Source organism: Petaurus breviceps, unplaced genomic scaffold, assembly GCF_028583685.1.
Source record: "Petaurus breviceps papuanus isolate PSGF00001 unplaced genomic scaffold, PetGlider_PUasm1.0 90752, whole genome shotgun sequence".
In the NCBI taxonomy this organism is placed as follows: domain Eukaryota; kingdom Metazoa; phylum Chordata; class Mammalia; order Diprotodontia; family Petauridae; genus Petaurus; species Petaurus breviceps.
In genome coordinates, this window is record NW_027187336.1 from 12,597,850 (window position 1) to 12,616,554 (window position 18,705).

Consider the following 18,705-nt stretch of genomic DNA (forward strand, 5'->3'; position numbering starts at 1 on the left):
TAAGTGAGGCAGAGCTGTGCAAAGTTATCAGCTTCACTCTCTCCTCCAGACAAGTAAAGATAGCAAGACAAAAGTCAAGATGACTGGTGATGGCCCAGGATGCGGTGGTTGACTTTGGCCTTTCTAAATGAGGTCTTTCCCAGGCCTCAGTTTACCATGGACATGAATTTAAAAATTGGGAAGGAGTAGTAGTGACAAGGGAGGCTCAATTTTAGACCTGATGAAATTGAGATGTCAATAGTACATCCAAATAAAAACTGTCCAGTTATCAACTAGAACAGAATGCAGTTCTGGAGCAAGGGGGAGAAAAATGGTCTAGATTACTTGTTTTTTATTTTTTTTAGATTTCTTGTGGTTTTGTTAATCAGTCATGTCCAATTCTTTGTGACCCTATTTGGGGTTTTCTTGGCAAAGTACTGGAGTGGTTCACCATTTCCTTCTCTAGATCATTTGACAGATGAAGAAACTGAGGTAAACAGGTTAAGTGACTTGCCCAGGATCACACAGCTATTAAGTGTCAGATCAGATTTGAATTCATGAAGAGGAGTTCCTGCTTCCTAATTCCAAGCCCAGTACTCTCTTTACTGAGCCAACTAGCTGCCAGAGTACTCGCTACAGTGCCTGGGAAATTGCTTTGAATACAAAAGGAGCACAAAAAAATGTTAATTGAAAGAAAGGAACAAATGAATGGATGAATAAAAAAAGGAAAGACTAGCTAGAATCAGCAGCCACAGTAATCTCAGGAGTGATCATTTTTCAGTTGACTTGACTTTTTCCTGGGGATGTTCTTAAGTATTTCATCTCCTTGAAAAAACAAAGCTTCAAAAATCTCCCTAAGGCTTTTGAGATGCAGAGCAGCTGGCAATCTGCATCAATAGAACATGTTTCCTCATAGGGGATATCACTTTACCAATAAGATTGGTAACCCTCCCACTCCCTAAAAGAAAGAGGACAGAAAATCAGGCATGCTTCCATGAGTAAAATAAGATGAGAATGTCCATCAGAAGAATGGGTTTTGGAGCTGATACTCGTTACCTAGATATTTATGATATGACTGAAAATCAGAGAGTTTTTGTAAAGTGAACAAAACACCAATACAATCCATTATCTCCTTCAAGCACAGGATCAAAATGCAGGCCGAACACGGTTAAGTTCTTCTCTTCATCTCAGGATATAGATTCCCAAAGTCCATTCCGAATGGGAGAACTTTCTATTCCATTTGCCTTGACCCAAGACACGTTTAGATTCTCACCACATTGATTCACCGGACAATTGAGTGTTAGCGATTTCCTTGGTGAAGTGGTAAAACTGGTGTGTCTTTGAACTAAAGGTATTGAACAAGGAGAAAGCCCTGAAAGAAAGCAAAATGAGTCATAGGCATAGAGGTGATCAGATTCATTCTCCCAGAACTATACCATAAGGAAGGGAAAAACTTCTATTCCTTCCCCCCCCCCCCCACTTGCTCATTCCACTCTTTAACACAGTCAGGAAATTTTTGCTCTCATCTGAGCCACACAAAACAGAAGAGTAGCCTTATAGTCAGGAAAGACCCAGATTCCAGTCCTGACTCTGACAGATACAAGGCTATGTGATCATAGGAAATTCACTTATCCTCTCAATGTGCTAGGCAACTCTCCAAGGTCCCCATCTGCATTATTGGAGATAATTTCCACTCTTTTACCTCCCCACACAATTGAGTTCAAAGGTATAAACCAAAGCAAAAAAAAAAAAAACAACAACAACAAAAAAACAAAAACCTTCATGCTACAGTCCTCACTCCCTTTTCTTCATATTTTGTCTTCAATGAAAATGAACATACTGTGGTCATAAGCATAAATGTCACCTTTGACTAACAGTGGGGGGAGATGTTAAAGAATATTAAGGGTTCCCCTGAACTTGTCTTTTTGAGTTGCCATATTTTCTGGAAATGCTGGACCTGAAGTGTGTAGGAGACCTTGAATGCATCCAGGACAAAGCCTTCCCCCTCACTGAGTTGCCATAATTTATTATTTGTACTCCAAGCTGTACTCCGGGTATGTCCCTGGGAGTCAAGACAGCTGCCAGTCAGTCTGCAATAGACAGGGAAACTGCAGCTGGGACCCTGGTAAACAGACCATCCCATCTCCATAGTCTAGAATTTCCTGAGGGGAAAGAATGCTGCTTTTTCCATCTTAATTATTCATGATTGCTCCTCCCTGCCACTCCTATTTAGGTGCAGTTATCTGTTTCTCCTCTTCTGTTTCAATTTCATAAAATACTCAAGCTTCTGTTTGGATTGTGAACTCTTTGCACTAGTGTAGGCTTTCACAAGCATGTTCATTTCTCTTGTAATTAACTAGTTTTTCACATAAGTTTTGCAAAATTGTGCTTGCCTGTTGACAGTGGTCGCTATCCTAGTAAATTTAAAAAATATATTGCATTTAAAGTCTGGAATCCCAGATCACATGCATGGCCCTATTCTTCATTCATTAGATGATGCTGGGGGGAAAAAGTTGCTTTAACCTATTTTGTGAGCTGTAGCCTACCTAGCAGTTTTGGTAAAGGATGCACCAGGATCAAGCAGCATAAAAAGTACCATCAAATCAATTTTGTAATTCATGAAGTGAAAATAATACAAATAATTAATCCATCTTGGTTGAGCAGGAAGGGGAAATAAATACTAGAGTTGTTCATAGAGAGGTACCTTTAACAATGTACAGCTACTCATAGCTTACTATTTCTACTGTTATTTCAACTAACTAAATGCTAAAGTCAATCGTTTCTACCCTGTTGAAGGAATGAAATAATATAAACATGTAAATGTAACAAATTTTAGAACTGCATAGTCTTTTAAGATAATTATTTTGAATTTTTTCACCTACTAAATTTCAGTTCTATAGGGCAAAGCCTCAGTGGCCCCCCTCTAGCTAATGGTTAGATACTTCAAGACCTTTAACCAGTCACAGCAGTTTCTGGGAGGCAGCTTCTCATACTGAATAGTGGGTTGGGGCAGACTTGGGTTGTAGCTTTAGTTTGTCACTAACTGTATATGCTTGAGTAGGTCGCTTCACACCTATGTGCCTCAATTTCCTTATGTATAAAATGAAGGGATTGGACTAAAAGTTATCTATTGTCCGCTTTCACCTTTATTTCCCATGTTTCTCTGTTGTATGCAGGTTCTCAACTAAGAGATGAAGTGCTTGGGAAATCTCTATGAAGTTCTTAGAAAGAGTGAGCTAAAAAGAACTAGGTATATAAAATATGGTATCTCTGGGGAATAAGATACCTCTTATTCACTCTATCTCTGGGGAAAGTGATAAATTTATGCCAGTTTTGACAGTCACACACTCAGTAATTGTGACAGTATAGAAATATAACTTGCCTGTTTTCCTAATTCTTTTCTTTCCTATAGGTTAGAGAATCAAACCAAACTCCATAATGCACTGTCTGTATGGAATCACAGAAATTAATAATAATTTTAATTTCAATAGGTCTTAGGTAAGTGTCACAAATAGATAATAAGATGAACCTGAGATTATGATTCTATTGTATCATGTTTAGAAGCCTACTCAGTGCATTCATAGACCCCAGATCTCTTTAGTGGGCAGTATTCTCCCAATGATGCCATAGGCTATAAATCTCTTCTAAACTTCCCTATTACTTTTGAAGGCATGGACCAACTTTGCAGTTTGCCTAGTTCTCAACGTTGGTGTCATCCTCAACTCCACACACCCGACATATCCAATCTGTGGCCAAATCTTGTCATTTTTCCCTTCAAAACATCATCTTTTTCCCTACCCAGTCTTCTTAACTCTCTTCCCCTCCACACACTCTACACTCTTTGCTTTCTTGCTGTGCCTGCCCATAGTGGTGTGCTGAAGCCATCTTGTACCTGGTCATTGTTAAATATCTAGTGTAAACATTTGCCCCTTAGAAACTGGCAAATATCATATATCAGGACCCAAATTAATATTTTATTGATTGTCTTAAGAAAGCAATGGACAAAATGTTAATAATACAAACGAAACTTAAGTGTGTCCTATGCACATTTTTTAAATTCTAAAAAGCTAGTTGTTACCATCACATCCCTGCTCCACATGACTTTCCATGTTTTGACCTGGCACCTTTTGCTAGAATCTTCTCTCTGCTTCTGGATGGAAGCTGGAATCCTTCTGACTTCTCTGGATGCCTTCAAGATTCAGTTCCAATTCCACCTTCTGCTAAAGGTATTTCCTGATTCCCCTATATGCGTGCACATGCACACACATGTGTGCACACATACACACCACCTAACACTGATAATGCTTTACCTCTGAGATTACCTCTTATTCACTCTATGTATGTATGTATGTATGTATCTATCTATCATATAGTGCTTTTACTTATTAATATGCAAACTCCTTGAGGACAGGTCTGTGTTTTTGTCTTTATTTGCATTCCCAGTGCTTAGAAAAGTGCCTGGCACATAGTAAGAGCTTAATAAACATTTCTTTCCTTCCTACCTGTGGATACAACCTGACTGCCTTTGCAGGCATTTATACCAACACAACAATATCCTTATCTTACTTCAATAATACCACCACCAACAATAACAACAAGGTCATTTATCTGGAAAATTTACTTATGTGAAATTAATCATTCCCCAAGAAAGCCAAATAACTGAAGTACTACTGTACATGCTTGTGGAAAAGACATCATTATTATACTTGGAATCAGAAAGACCTGAGTTTAAATACTGCTTCGGATACTAATTAGCTGAGTGATTCTGGGCAAGTGACTTAAATTCTCTCAGACTTTATTTTCTCTTCTGTAAAATAAAAGGGTTGGACTTTATAGACTCTTGGGTCTTTTTCAGCTCAACAATCCATGAGCTATATGCATAGCTGTTTTTGTATTTCTAAAAAATGGTGGGTGGGAGGTAGAGTTAAGCAAAAGAGAAAAATGATGGAGAAGTAGTTAAGGAGAAGACATTGATGTCATTGAAAACAAATACTATTTGAATTTTTAGATGTGGAATAATTAATGATGTTAATTTGCATACCCTAAGTGTTCAGATTCATGTTGAAGGGAATCTTTGTTCTATTTTAAATTTTTCTTGCTTTTTTTAATGTTCCAGAGTACTATAATTTTATGGAAAATTCCATGATGCATTTGTTTATGCTGAACAACTATTGAAAAACTATGGTGTTTCAGTGGTGTCTTAACACGGTTATCATATTTTGCATTCAAAATGGTTATTATGTCCCTATGAGAAAAATCATCCATTTTGTACTTAAAAAAACCATATATATGTATATATATACGATCAGTGTTAGAAACAGTACTGAGGAAAAATTGGGAAAGCGTTAAATGAAGTAATTAGGACAATTTAGAGCTAAATTTTCATAAATGTTAATAATAGATAATAGGATTAAGATTCATGTCAGGATATTTTGTTTTGTTTTTAGTTAGTTTTTCAGCCTTATTAGTTCTGGACCAATGAGGAAGAATGAGGAATTTCAGAGGAGGAAGAACATACTTGTCTGGAAATCTATATAATGGATTTTCTATTGTCTGTGAACTTCAGATGGAAAACATTCACTCCATTCCCAAAGTTTAAAAAGAGGCATGAAGACTTATCCAAACACCTTAGGAAATAACAACAGCTAATGTTTCCATAGCACCTACTATGTGCTAATTACTGTGCTAAAGATTTTACAAATATTATTTCACTTAATCCTCACAACAATCTGGGAGGTAGGGGATATTTTTCTCCCATGTTATAGTTGAGGAAACTAAAGCAGACAGGTTAAATCTCAGGCCACATTTGAACTCATATCTTCCTGACTCCAGGGTCAGTGCTCCATCTGCTAGGCCACCTCGCTATTTAGAAATACAATCATAGACAAAGACTTGTTTAAAAATGTGTACCATGAGAGCACACCGGAGTGCTAGGATTGGTTGCTCCAATTTACAATGGATACTGACATCAGTAATTCTACTAATCCCAAGGCCTGACCAGGGGCGTTGTCAGGTGAAAGGGTTTTTACTGTCTCTTCCTGAATTTATAAAGCATTCTTCATCTCCACTATACCTTTTCAGAAAGATACTTAGACATCCATGGAAAATCAACAATGAGGAGTCATATGATTAGTCATTATTCTGAGATAACAAGATGTAACATTTAAGATGAAGCCTCTTTTGGGGGTGGGGGAGGTTGAGCAGGTCAGGAAAGGTTATAGCTTAGTCAAGGTGAAACCATCGGCAACTGAAGCACAGAAGAGGTCCCTTGGCCAGTACAAAGGGCCTTAGAGATCATCTGGTCCAAGGAATCTTAGCCTAGCGTCTATGAATTTGATTTTTTTTAATATCTGTATTTCAATATGGTTGGTTTTTATTGGGATTCTATGTATTTTGTTCTATGCATTAAATAAATATTATTCTGAGAAGGATCCATAGTCTGCACCAAAAGGGTTCATGGGACAAAGAAGGTTAAGAATAATCCAATCCCCCCTTTTTTAATAAACAAAGAAACTAAATCCCAGAGAAGACAGCTGTGAAGTCTGTCTAAAAGGTGGTTGAATTGTGTTATTGTAATGTCCAAACTTTAATCCCAATCTTAGGATTAAATATAACTTTGTTGGGAGAGGTAGGGGACTATAAATGTACAATGCTGTATATTCTGTTAGATGTAGTACATGTGCTGGTTTGCTTAACTTTTTTTCCCCTTCTTGTTGCAAGAGAAGGCTCAATGTGGGAAAGAGGGAGAGAATGGATTTATTTGGAGTTGACTGTGATATAAAAAAAAAACAACTAAAGGTATCAAAAAAACTTTCAAATCTCCTCTGAAAAATATATTCACAGATATGTATCCATACAGATTTCTGTACCTACACACATATATTAATATATTAAAGGCTCTTTGAGATAGCAAGTGAGTTTGCTCATAACTCATCTGCTATATATGAGTTTATAATCTTTAAATGGTGGTGCTATACTTTAGGTAATTTGCCATCTAAATAAATTAATAAAACAAATAAGTAAAAATACTAATGTATGTTAACAGGACAAAAATTTCTCACAAAACCACTTAATCTCCCTTCTAAGACATCGCTAATCTAAGGGAAATATCCACAAAAAACCCCAATTCTTTTCCCCTTGAGTTTGTCATTTTAATGAATGTCCTTCATGTTGATGCTTCTAGCATTGACTGACATAACTTAGTCAAACAAAAAGGTGCCATTATCTAGTCTAAAGGCTAGTAACCTAGAAACCAGAAGATTTGAATTCTTTCCCTAATGTGTTCCTTTTCTTGATTAAACAAAATGCCTTATGTCTCAGAAACTTAATTTCTCTATGGCCAGATACTGGCAATATTGGGTCTTTTATAAGAGGACTAACTGGACAGGGGAGTGCTTAGTTACACATCTGTAGGGACATTTAGGGGCACCAGAAAGGAGAGAAACATCTGGTGGTATTGCAAGGTGAATGACCATGACTGGCCTTAGTTTGAGGAGTGTTAGACCATAGGCAGCTAGTAGTTACAGCAAATTGTGTGGTACATGAGTGTGCTCTGAGAAGAGGGGGTGGTGGACTGGAAATAACAGCAAGGGTATCCCCATCCACATTTGCCTTCATTCTTTTTCCCTTATGTTACCATAATGGTGTTTGAAGGATCAGAACAAAGTTCAGTGCCTTATCCACTATCCATAAAATAGAGATTTCCAAAGACTCATAGAATCATATATTTGAAGTTGGAAGGGACCTTAGAAACCACCTAGTCAAACCCCCTCATTTTATAATTAAGGAAACCGAGGCACAGTTAAAGTGACTTACCAAGGGCCATACAGCTAATACGTGTCTGACGCAAGCTCTGAGCCCAGTTTTCTAGTCTAGCATTCTATTCACTACCGTGTTTCCCCGATAATAAGACACTGTCTTATTAATTTTTTGGACAGAAAAACACCAGAGGGCTTATTTTCAGGGGAGGGCTTATTTTAATGAACATTGACAGCAATTTTAATAAACAGGTAAATGTGAATAAAAAAATGTACCTTTATTCAATAAGCAAATCTTCACTACAGTAGCAATCTCAATAGGGCTTATTTTCGGGGGAGGGCTTATTTTAGAGGAATCTTACACAGTAAGGGGAGGGCTTATTTTCGGGATAGGTCTTATTATCGGGGAAACACGATAATAACTCTAATTAAGCTCTGGTCCTACCAAGCTAGAAAGATTCTGAGGATGTTGCAGGTAACAAACTATATATGTCTTTAATCTGAGTACCTACCTACCTAATTCACAATATTATTCCAATATTAGTATTGGAGGGATGAGTGGAGAGGGGAGAGTCACAGCAATTCATGAAAAAAAAAGTCTACTAAGGTATGAAGGGACTGAGAGCTGCATTGGTAAAGGGGATAGGCACACCAAAAAAAAAACAGTTATAAATTTTGTGAATTTGAGGCTAAAGATCATAATCCCAGCCCTAGATTTCTAATATTCAGGCCAGAGGAAGAAAATAGCTCTTTCACTATGGTTGGGTCCTATAATTCCCTCTGTGCAAATTTTTTTTTTAAAGCAATTGGGGTTAAGTAACTTGCTCAAGGTTACACGGCCAGTTATTTCTGGGTGTGGTGCTGAGTTTCTGAGCCCAGATTTGATCCCCAGGTCATCCCGAACACTGGAACTGGTGCTCTTACTTGCTGAGCCACCTGGCTGCCCCTAAGCAATTGGGGTTAAGTAACTTGCTCAGGGTTACATGGCTAGGTGTTTCTGGGTGGGTGCTAAGTGTCTGAGCCCGGGATTTGATCTCCAGGTCATCCCGACACTGGAGCTGGTGCTCTTACTTGCTGTGCTACCTGGCTGCCCCACCTCTGTGAAAAATTTAACCTCTATGAGCCTCAGTTTCCTCATTTGGAAAATGAATAAAGGTGAAGATTGGAGAAGGTTCACAATGAGTGGGCTACTAACAATAGCTTGCTGCTGAATTCTAAGCTTGTACCTTTTCTGAGAAGTCAGGAATAGGCCCTGTTGAAGGTGAGGGGTCAGAAAGTGTGTTGAATTGCTAATCTTTTTGCTTTTCCAGTAAAGACACTCCACTAAGGATCCATCACATAACAAGAGTCAAATATATCTAAAGATATGAGGTAAATCCATTTTGAGCAAGGGCAAAATGGAGGTAATGAAGTAAATGGAAGATAATGACTTCTATTCCCCTTTTTGGTCAGTTCTTGTGATTTCATTGACATAGAGAACTCCCAATGAGGAAACTCCCTCTACCTATACAGATCATTCACTTATAATATTAAACAGTAACCTGTAACAGAGATGGACAGCACTTTATGGCTTATAAACTGTCTTACAGACAATTCATTTAAGCCTCAAAAGAGTCAGATGAGATAAATAGCTAGTTACCTGAGTCAAGTAGCAAGACATAGATCAGGATGACTGGAGATCGTCCTGGATGCAGAGAAGTAACATTCTTCTCTATCCCTACTTAAGCCATGGTGTGTGACTGGCACCACTGTGCAACACTACCTCCTTAATATAACCTTCTCCACAAAGCCTTCTCTGATTTCCTCCAGCTGGCCTTTTAAAGCTGAGGTCCTTCTCAGGTCTCTGTTTGTCTGAGGCAATGCCCCCTCAGTGATTTAAGGCTAAGTAAGAAATGAGGCAAAAGATGGCCAAAGGAATTTCCTCACCTAGAGTTCCCTATACTGATGAAGTCACAGGTCAGAAATAAGAGAATAATAATATTACTCATCAGGAAAATCTGGTTAGGGTTTTACCTCTCACATGTTCTGGTTAAGTGACCAGTGATAAGTCACTACCTCTCAGGGCCACCAAGTAATTCTTGAATACCAGAAGTCACAGAAGAATTGAAAATATGCTTTGTTGGTAGTTTCCATCCTGAAAGTTCCCAACACCTACAAAATCATAAGTCTGCACCAAAAAATAAAAAATATACCCCTACTTGTGAATTGTATATACCCTTATATGTTCTCTCCTTTGATTCTCACAATAACTTTGCAAAGCAGTTGCCAGCTCCCTCAATCAAGGAACAAAGGATATCTGGGGAAATTATAGAGAAATATACCAATATGTTACCTTGTTACTTTAGTGAGCTCTTCATTAAAGGAACATAACAAACAAAATTAAGATTTCTCTGTAATGGTTCCTAAATTCTGGTTATCTGGACTTACACCAGTCATTATATTGGGTGCAATTGGCATGTGGCATACCTCTTCCAAAATCCTTAACCCCTTCCTCATCATTTCTACTCCCCATCATAATTTCAAATCTAATTTCATTTACCTCTCATTGAGCCCTTCATCTTTGAAATCCCTGAAATATTTTTTAAACAACCTAAACTATATCTATAACTTTTCAACCAAAATTCTTTCCACCTTTTCAGTTTAACAGAAAATTGACTCCTCCATGAAGGCACCAAATCCCTTGAAAAAGCATCATCTAGAGGTCTTCTCTACTTCCTTTGACTTTAAGGATCAGGATCTTGAAGGATCCATCTTCCACACTGTTAACTCCAGGCTATTCCTCTACTACCAGCTCTTAATGACCTTTCCTGTTTCAAGGTCCATGATTTCTGCCCATATCCCCCTCTTCCCAGCCTTACTGCTATCATCTCCTAACTTCCAAATCATTTAATTTTTTTCAATGACTTAAAAATCTGACTCTGGTTCTTTTTAACTATCTCATTGTCTTCCATCACCCTGTAGAATTTCATTATTCATGTTGACAGCCCCTCTGGCAAACCTGAACACACAATTCCTCATCACCAGTAACATACTTCTCCAACCCTACATGAGCCATGGTATGTGACTTGCTCGAGGTCCATTGCACCACACTACCTCCTTAATATCACATTCTCCATAAAGCCTTCTCTGATTTCCTCCAGTTGTCCCCACTCCCAAAACCTTGCGTTTGTGCATCCATGTATGTTCTGTATTGTCCAAGTAGAATGGAAACTTCATGAGGGTACAGTTGTTTAATTTTTGTCTTTTTATGCCCTGTGTCTGGTATAGCACTTGGCACAAAGTGCTTTATACTGAATTTATTGAAATTATATTCAGAATAACTTCACAATCAAGTAAAAAGGAGGAAACTAAGTACATAACCTCAACTGAGCCCTTGCTTCTGATCAACTATCTCTCTTGCTTCATCTCATGTCCCATAGTGATAGTAACAAATATTTTTTTTCTTCTCTTAATCAACAACCAAATCCTTATCTCCCCCTATACATAAGATTATTCAGTCTTGTGATTTTTGAGGACATTGAAGACACAATTTCTCAGCATCTCTCTCTCCCTTCTCCTTCCCTTTTATACTGGAAGTAAAGATAGACTTACTTCTCACCTAAATTAATCCTGTGCTAGCACTTTTGATCTCTTTCTTGTTCACCTCCTTCAGAGCCTTTCTCTAACAGTCATTCTCTCTGTCTCTGTCTCTCCCTCTCACTCCCTCTCTCTCTCTTTTCTTCCCTCTCTCTCTGTCTCTCTCTCTATGTCTGTCTCTCTGTCTCTTTCTGTCTCTGTCTCTGTCTCTCTCTCTATCTGTATCTCTCTCTCTTCCTCTCCCCTGCATTGTCTCCTTAACTACTGCTTCCTTGGCCTTTGCCTACAAACATGCTCAGAACTTAACAATCTTTTTTTTTAAAGCTCCCTTAGGGGTGGCTAGGTGGCACAGTGAGTATGAGCCCCGGCCCCAGAGTCGGGAGGACCTGAGTTTGGTTCCAGCCTCAGATACTTAACACCCACACAAAAAAAATGTCTGTGTAACCTTGAGCAAGTTACTTAATCCCAATTGCTTTAAAAAAAAAGCTCCCTTGACCCATCCAGCTACAGTCCCAGCTCTCTTCTCTCCTCCATAGATAAGCTTTTTGAAAAAAAGTTGTCTATATCTGGTACTTTCAGTTCCTTGCTATGGATTTTCTGCTTAATTCCTTGCAATCAGGGTTCCTACATCTCTCCCCTTCCCCACTGCAGTCACTGAAAGTGCTCTCCCAATGGTGACTCATGACTTCCTAGTTAACATATCCAGTGACTCTTTTTTAGACTTTGTCTTTCTTGACTTTTTTCTTTTAGATTTTGACACAGTTGATCACTGCCTCCTATTGGTTACTTTCTCTTTCCTTGGTTTCTCTCCCTTGATTCTCCTCCATTCTACCTCTCTTGTTGGCCTTTTTCTGAGGCCTTTGCTGGATCTTCCCCTATTCCTGACCTCTTTATATGAGTGTTCCCCAAAGGTCTGCAGTCCTTTAAACCACTATTATTTCATTGTGTCTCTTCCCTTTCCTATAGTTATTACTCATCCTTTAAAGCCTAACTACAATGATGCTTCCTCCAGGCATTCTTTCCTAATTTCCCATCCTCCAGATGGTAATCAACTCCTTCTTCATTCCTTCCACAGTACTTTGGGCAGTTAGGTGGTAGAGTGCCAGGTCTGAAGTCAGGAAGACTCATCTTCTTAAGTTAAAATCTGGCCTCAGATACTTACTAGCTGTGTGACCCTAGGCAAGAAACTTAACCCTATTTGCCTCAGTTTCTCATCTGTAAAATGAGCTGGAGAAGAAAATGGCAAACCCCTCCATTATCTTTGTCAAGAAAACCCTAAATGGAGTCACAAAAAATCAGACACAACTGAACAAAAAACACATTACTTTGTTTTGTACTTATAATGTAATGTTGTAAATTATAGTTATATGTGTGAGTATCATATTCCCCTACTCCCCTACTATATTATAATGTCCCTTAAGTCAGGGACAGTGTCTTATCTAAATTTTTCATTTCTCCTGGCACCTATTACTGTACTCTGCTCTGTTCTGTTGCTCTCCCCATATAAAGATGAAATCAAGGTTTAGAGAAGTCAAGTGAGTGATGCAAAGTCATATGACCAGTAAATGGTAAAATGAGAACAAAAATCTGAGGCTACCCATCTAGTCAAATGGTCTTTCCACCACACTACTGATGCAAATCACAATTTTGATAACAGTGCATAGGATCATAGACTTAGAATTGAAAGGGGCCTTAGAGGCTTTCCAGTCCAACCTCCTTATTTTACAGATGAAGAAACTGAGGCCCAGAAAGGTTAAGTGATATGCTCAAGGTCATATAGCTAATAAGTAAACAAGGAATAGTAAAAATAAAATAAACAATTAAGCAAAACCAAATGAGACAATGAACATAACTATTATACCAATATTCAAACTCTAAAATTACCTTCTCTTCCCCAAGCTCCAATCTCTATGAGAGGAAGAAGATGTTTCATAATCTGTCCTCTAGAAGCCCGATATCTCACTTAGTTTTCTGCTTAACTATTTTGTTGTTGTTAATGTTATTAGGGAGGATTCTGTAGCAGGGGGAAGGATAGGACAGATTGGAAAGTGACTTGGTGTCAGAAACAAAAAAATCAATAAAACTTGAAAAATAAATATTTTAAAGATTAATCTTTTTTAAAAAATCATCCTTATACCTTAGCAATCACAATCCCAAAATGCTTTCAGTTCCCTAAATTATTGTTCCTTCAGTCTTGTGACTGGAAGTTTCTTTGATCATTCACTTGCCCTCAACATAGCAAAAAGGGGGGAGGGGAAGGACTTTTTATGGACTTAGCCATCATTACATCCCTGAGCTATCCTGAGCTGTGACAGCTGTCCACTATGCCTGGAATGTCCTCCTTCTAACCTTGGACACTTAGGGTCCCTGGCTTCCTTTGAGATTCACATTCAAGCGCTCCATCCAGCAGGAGGCCTTTGCTGATTCCCTCTCTCATTCTCTGCCTCCAGCTGCTAGTCCTCTGCAAAGATACCTACCACCTACTCTGAACTTAACTTGTAGCTGCTGATTTATGTGTATGTTGGCTCTCCCAGGAGAAAGGTAAGAGCAGGGACTGCTTAGTACACTGCTTGGAACATAGTAGGCACTTTGTAAATGCTTGCTGAGTGACTGATTAACTGATTGATTGATTCGATTAATTGTCAAGACACAGACACCATCCAAGCAAGGAAACATATTTTAGTCAAGAGACAAGACATGAGAGAGTACCCATGGTCTAACAATCAAATACACAGCTATAGAAAGTTGGTTTCAACAACAACTTATCAGCTTTTGTCTCTCATCAGGAGGGCACAATATGGTTGGAAAACATTCTGATTTGCTTATTTTTTAGGGGTGGTGACTTTGAGCCATGAACATTCTCTTGCCTATTGTCCTTGTTACCAATAAGCCATTTCTTAAAAATTACTGGCCTTGAGGATATAATTCATCTAGTCATATTATCACCTAATTGTGTTCCCTTCTTATGTATTTGTTAAGGCAACTCTGCTGGCTCCATTTTCTTTTACCAATACTCACTACATTCTTGGTCCTCAACATTATCATCTGGAATCCACCAGAAACAAACATTTTCCCAAACACATCTATAACACTTGTATGGAAGTAGAAACAAAAACAGAGATAACAGAATGAACTACCTTACCTTGTACAAACAAGATCCCTAGAGCTGAGGCCATGAAGATGACGTGAAGGAACGCTTCATTTTTATACATGACTGGAGATGTTCTCATATCAGAAGCATATCAGGAGGGTGCATATGATGACTTCATGCCCTGAGTTCTTCACTGGTGCCTCTGGTTGCATGCCTTAGCTAAAGCTCGGAAACCCCTCAGAGATAGAGGGGTATAATTTAAACCTGCACAATTGGAGCATAAATGTGAGGTACCAGTAGATAATCTATTAGGCACAAATTACCAAAATATGAAGGGAAAAGATGACAGAATATTGTTGTTATTTGTGGGATGAGATGTGTGTAAAGTCAGTTTAAATCTTTGTGTCTCTGTGTTTTTATCTGTGGATTTTTGACAGGTTCTGTGAGGCTCCAGTTGAAATTGAACTTCGTCTTTCCCTCCCTCTTCTCAGGAGGGTGAATGGGGGAAAGAAAAAGATAGAAAATTGTCTTAATTAAATTGCTTAAAATTAATAATGTAGAAAATCCCCTTTTCTCTTTCTGTGTCCCAGGTCCTGGCCAGACAGAAAAGGATAAAGAAAAGAGAGGAATTTTTCCCCCTCAAATCAATAATGGGCTGAGACTGACTAACATTTACCCATTTACTACCTTGCCCAAAAGTGAAACCACAGAAGGTAACTAGACAGATTAGGCAGTTTATAATCACTATTTTTTTTAAAAAAGCAATTGGGGTTAAGTAACTTGCTCAAGATAACACGGCCACTTATTTCTGGGTGTGGTGCTAAGTATCTGAGCCCCGATTTGATCCCAGGTCTCCCAACTCTGGGGCCGGCGCTCTTACTCACTGTGCCACCTGGCCGCCCCTATAATCATTATTAGAGGAGAAAATTGAGGGGTCTGAGATTAAGAATCACTCAGAGTACCTGAGTAGATTTTGTTGACAAACTATTAATAAAGAGGGAGGTAAGGAAAAACCTCTAAATCAAAAGAATCTGAGATATATTGAGAGTTAATTTCTAATGGGAAAAGTGAAAATCTGAAAGAGAGAGAGGTGCTTGAAAGGGAGCACCCCTTCCATCCCATTTTAAAGTATTAGGAGTGCAAAAGCACATAAGGATTGGGATGGTACATAAATCCTGTAATTTGATACTTTTTGTAAGCCTCTCAGGAAAGGAGGGGCAGACAGGGGAGAGAGATGTGGCTCTCTCTTGTTAAAAATTGTTAGGCATTAATTCCCTTTAGTTTTAAGGTACATAAGAGCAGCAAAAAATTTGGGGTATGATTAATTCAGAATGTGGAGGAATGTAGGTAGTCTAAGTAATGGGTTTGAAAGACTGGGAAAGAGAAATAAAGGTATGAGTGAAAATATAAAAGTTAGGACATAGGGGTGAGCTGGGGGAATGTCCCCCACCCTGGGGTGTCCTTGCATTAGTATCAGATGGTTTAAGCATGTTGAGAGGGTTTGAGGAAGTTTTTGTTTCAAGTAAAAGGCTAGAATTAGGTGGTGTTATTGTTATTAATTTTAAGATGGGCACAGATTGTGGTAAAAGATATAGATTGTTGTGATTTGTAATTATTATTAGAATCAAAGAGAGCAGTTAGAATTTTGTCCCAGCATATATTTTAAATTGACCTGATCATGACAAGGGAAAAGTAAACTTCTTGTAATTTTCTTTAGGAAAATATGAAAATGGATGAGAGATTCAAATCTCAAGAGAACATATTTGTGGATATTTTCTTTTAAAGGGCCAAGGGTATTAAAAGTTAGAGAAAAATGGTAAAATGATTAAAAAGGGGTCTATATTGCTATTTGGCATTAAGGAATTGATTCATTGTATGACATTCCCCCTCTAGAATGATTTTGTAAGGATTGTAGTGGAATCCACATCATAGGGATTTGTTTAAGATTAATATGATTGTAAAGGTGTTTTTGGTCTTGGCTTGCACAAGACACACACAGACTAAATGTATTAAATCAAATGTGTGTCTGGGTGAGAACTGGGGAGGCTAAAAGTTAAATGTATTATGCTGGTAATTTTATGTGAAATTTTCTTTATGTCAATGGTTACGGGATGAATGATATTTTTGTGTAAAGTAGTTTGGAAATAATTAAAATTAAGATTGTCAAATTGGTAATTATTTGATATTGGTTTCAAAGTTTAAAATTTTAGGTATTGAATATGTTTTTATAATATTTCTAGAATTTCTTGTGTAATTTGGTAGATAGTATTATTCATGATTGTAAGAGAAGTAATTTCTCTTATATTTTAAATGCTGCTAAATTAGGAATTACGCTACAAAAAGAAAAAAATAATGAATAGAGCATTTTGATCATATGTATTGTAATCTGAGAAATTAATGAATTTTTAAGTTTGTTTTTGTTTTAAAAAGAGGGCTTTTAATTGATTTTTTTTGGTAATTATTTATGAAATATGAAATTGTTAATTCAGTTATCTGGAAGCCATTGTATAAATCAAATGTTTATAAGAGTATGTTTGTGAAAAGTAATTATTGGTAATTATGTAAAGAAAGATTCTGTGAATCCTCTTGTAAGTTTTGTAAAGTTCTGAAATTGTTTATGTGTATGAAAAAGGGGGTTGAGTGGGCAAGGTCATCAACCCTGGGAAGGGAGCCCGTTTCAGTTATGAAACTCCTAAACGGCAAGCTTGATGTGCTGAGAAGTAGCAAGTCTGTGTATAAAAAGATTAAAGATGATTTCTAACAACTGGGACAAGTTTAAAATCTGTGAAAGGGAAGATGTTAAAAGGGGGGATCCCCTTAGATATGTGAGTCCTGGCAAAATCTTTTGAGATATAGTATAATTTAATAAGATTAAATTGATGTTAAGGTTAAAAAGGTTTGGGGACCATACTGTATATGAATGCTTTGTCCAATCAGGTTTCATTGATGACAAAAAGAAGCTAATGGATGGAGAATATTTCACCCTCCAGGTCCAGGGTTGCCATCCTTATGAGCTGCTCCAGGAACTAAATGAAGCCTTAGAGTTAAAAGAGGCTCACAGTGAGAAAGAACCTGAGGGGACCTGTCCCCACCATAGCCAGTTGAAGTCTAAGAAAGGAGATTCTAACCCCTATCAGGGCAAAAGACTTCTGGTGAAAAGTGCAATTAAGGGAAATGTTTGAAATTTTGCTACCTTAAGGATATTCTTTCTGAATGTCATGAGAATAATTAGATATATAATTCATCAGTTTGTGAGATTAGACCATGAACCTCTGCAAAAGTATCAAGAATAAGCCTTGTTCCAAAAGTGAGGTATAAAAAGATACCCTCCATCAACTTTGCAGAGTCTGATATAAAATATAATATTGATGTTAATAGAATAGGGGAAGATAGATTTAAAAGATTTGAAAATAAAAGAGGAGGGTCCTTCAGACCCCTCCTGTCCCTAGATAGTTATTCAGGATACCTTAAGTGTGAGGAAGCATTTTAAGAAGATAGCTTTTAATTAATAAGTCAAATAAAACTATAAATACAATGTTGAGTTATTATGCCATGAATTAGAGCTAGGATTCAAGGTTACTATAGTAAAGGTATATTTGTGTGTTTGTGTGAAATGGAGTTATGTCATTGGGCATTTCAAAGGAGATGAGAGAGCAATATTATTAATACAATTGATCAAATCAACTGTTGGGATGAAACCAGAGATATTCCTGGTTAAAGGAAAGGAAATTTTAGTGTGAGTTCAGATTAAGTACAGTCACAAGAAGATAGAAAAATGTTGGTAGATACAAATCTGCTAGAGTAATCACTTATAATCCTGATGGAAGATTTGATTTCTTTTGAATATGAATGAATATAAAAGGAATGCAGGTTGTTTGAGGTTCACTTTAGAGATGTTTCTCAACCAATGTGAGATTAAAATCATGTTTTGAGTTGATTATTGGAGATTGTTACTTAAGTTTTTGATGGGACTATTAATTGGCTGTTTCTCTGAGTCTAACTTCAGGTATGACTAGTAAGAGAAAGCTGTCCAAGCCGCCCAAGCCACCAACCTATGGTGCCAGACCCTGTAAGATGAGGTGCAAGAAAGTTGGGAGATCGACTATCCCGCATAAGTTGAGGTGGGATTCTCCTGACTCGATTTACCCTCAAACATCTAGCAGACTTCAAGCCTGGCTCAATGCAGATTGCAGCTTGGTATACATTCTGCCTGGAATTGACATCCTGAAATTAGGGAATTTTGGTTCCCTCATAGTTTTGTCCCCATTCTTGGTGATGAGCTTCAATAATCACAAGTTTTGA

At 37.7% G+C, this 18,705-nt stretch overlaps 1 pseudogene; it reads right to left on the bottom strand.

The window, feature by feature from the left end:
- Positions 1-14,542, bottom strand: part of LOC138146134 (B- and T-lymphocyte attenuator-like) — a 29,411-nt pseudogene extending 14,869 nt beyond the window's left edge.
- Between the last annotated feature and the right edge of the window lie 4,163 nt (positions 14,543-18,705).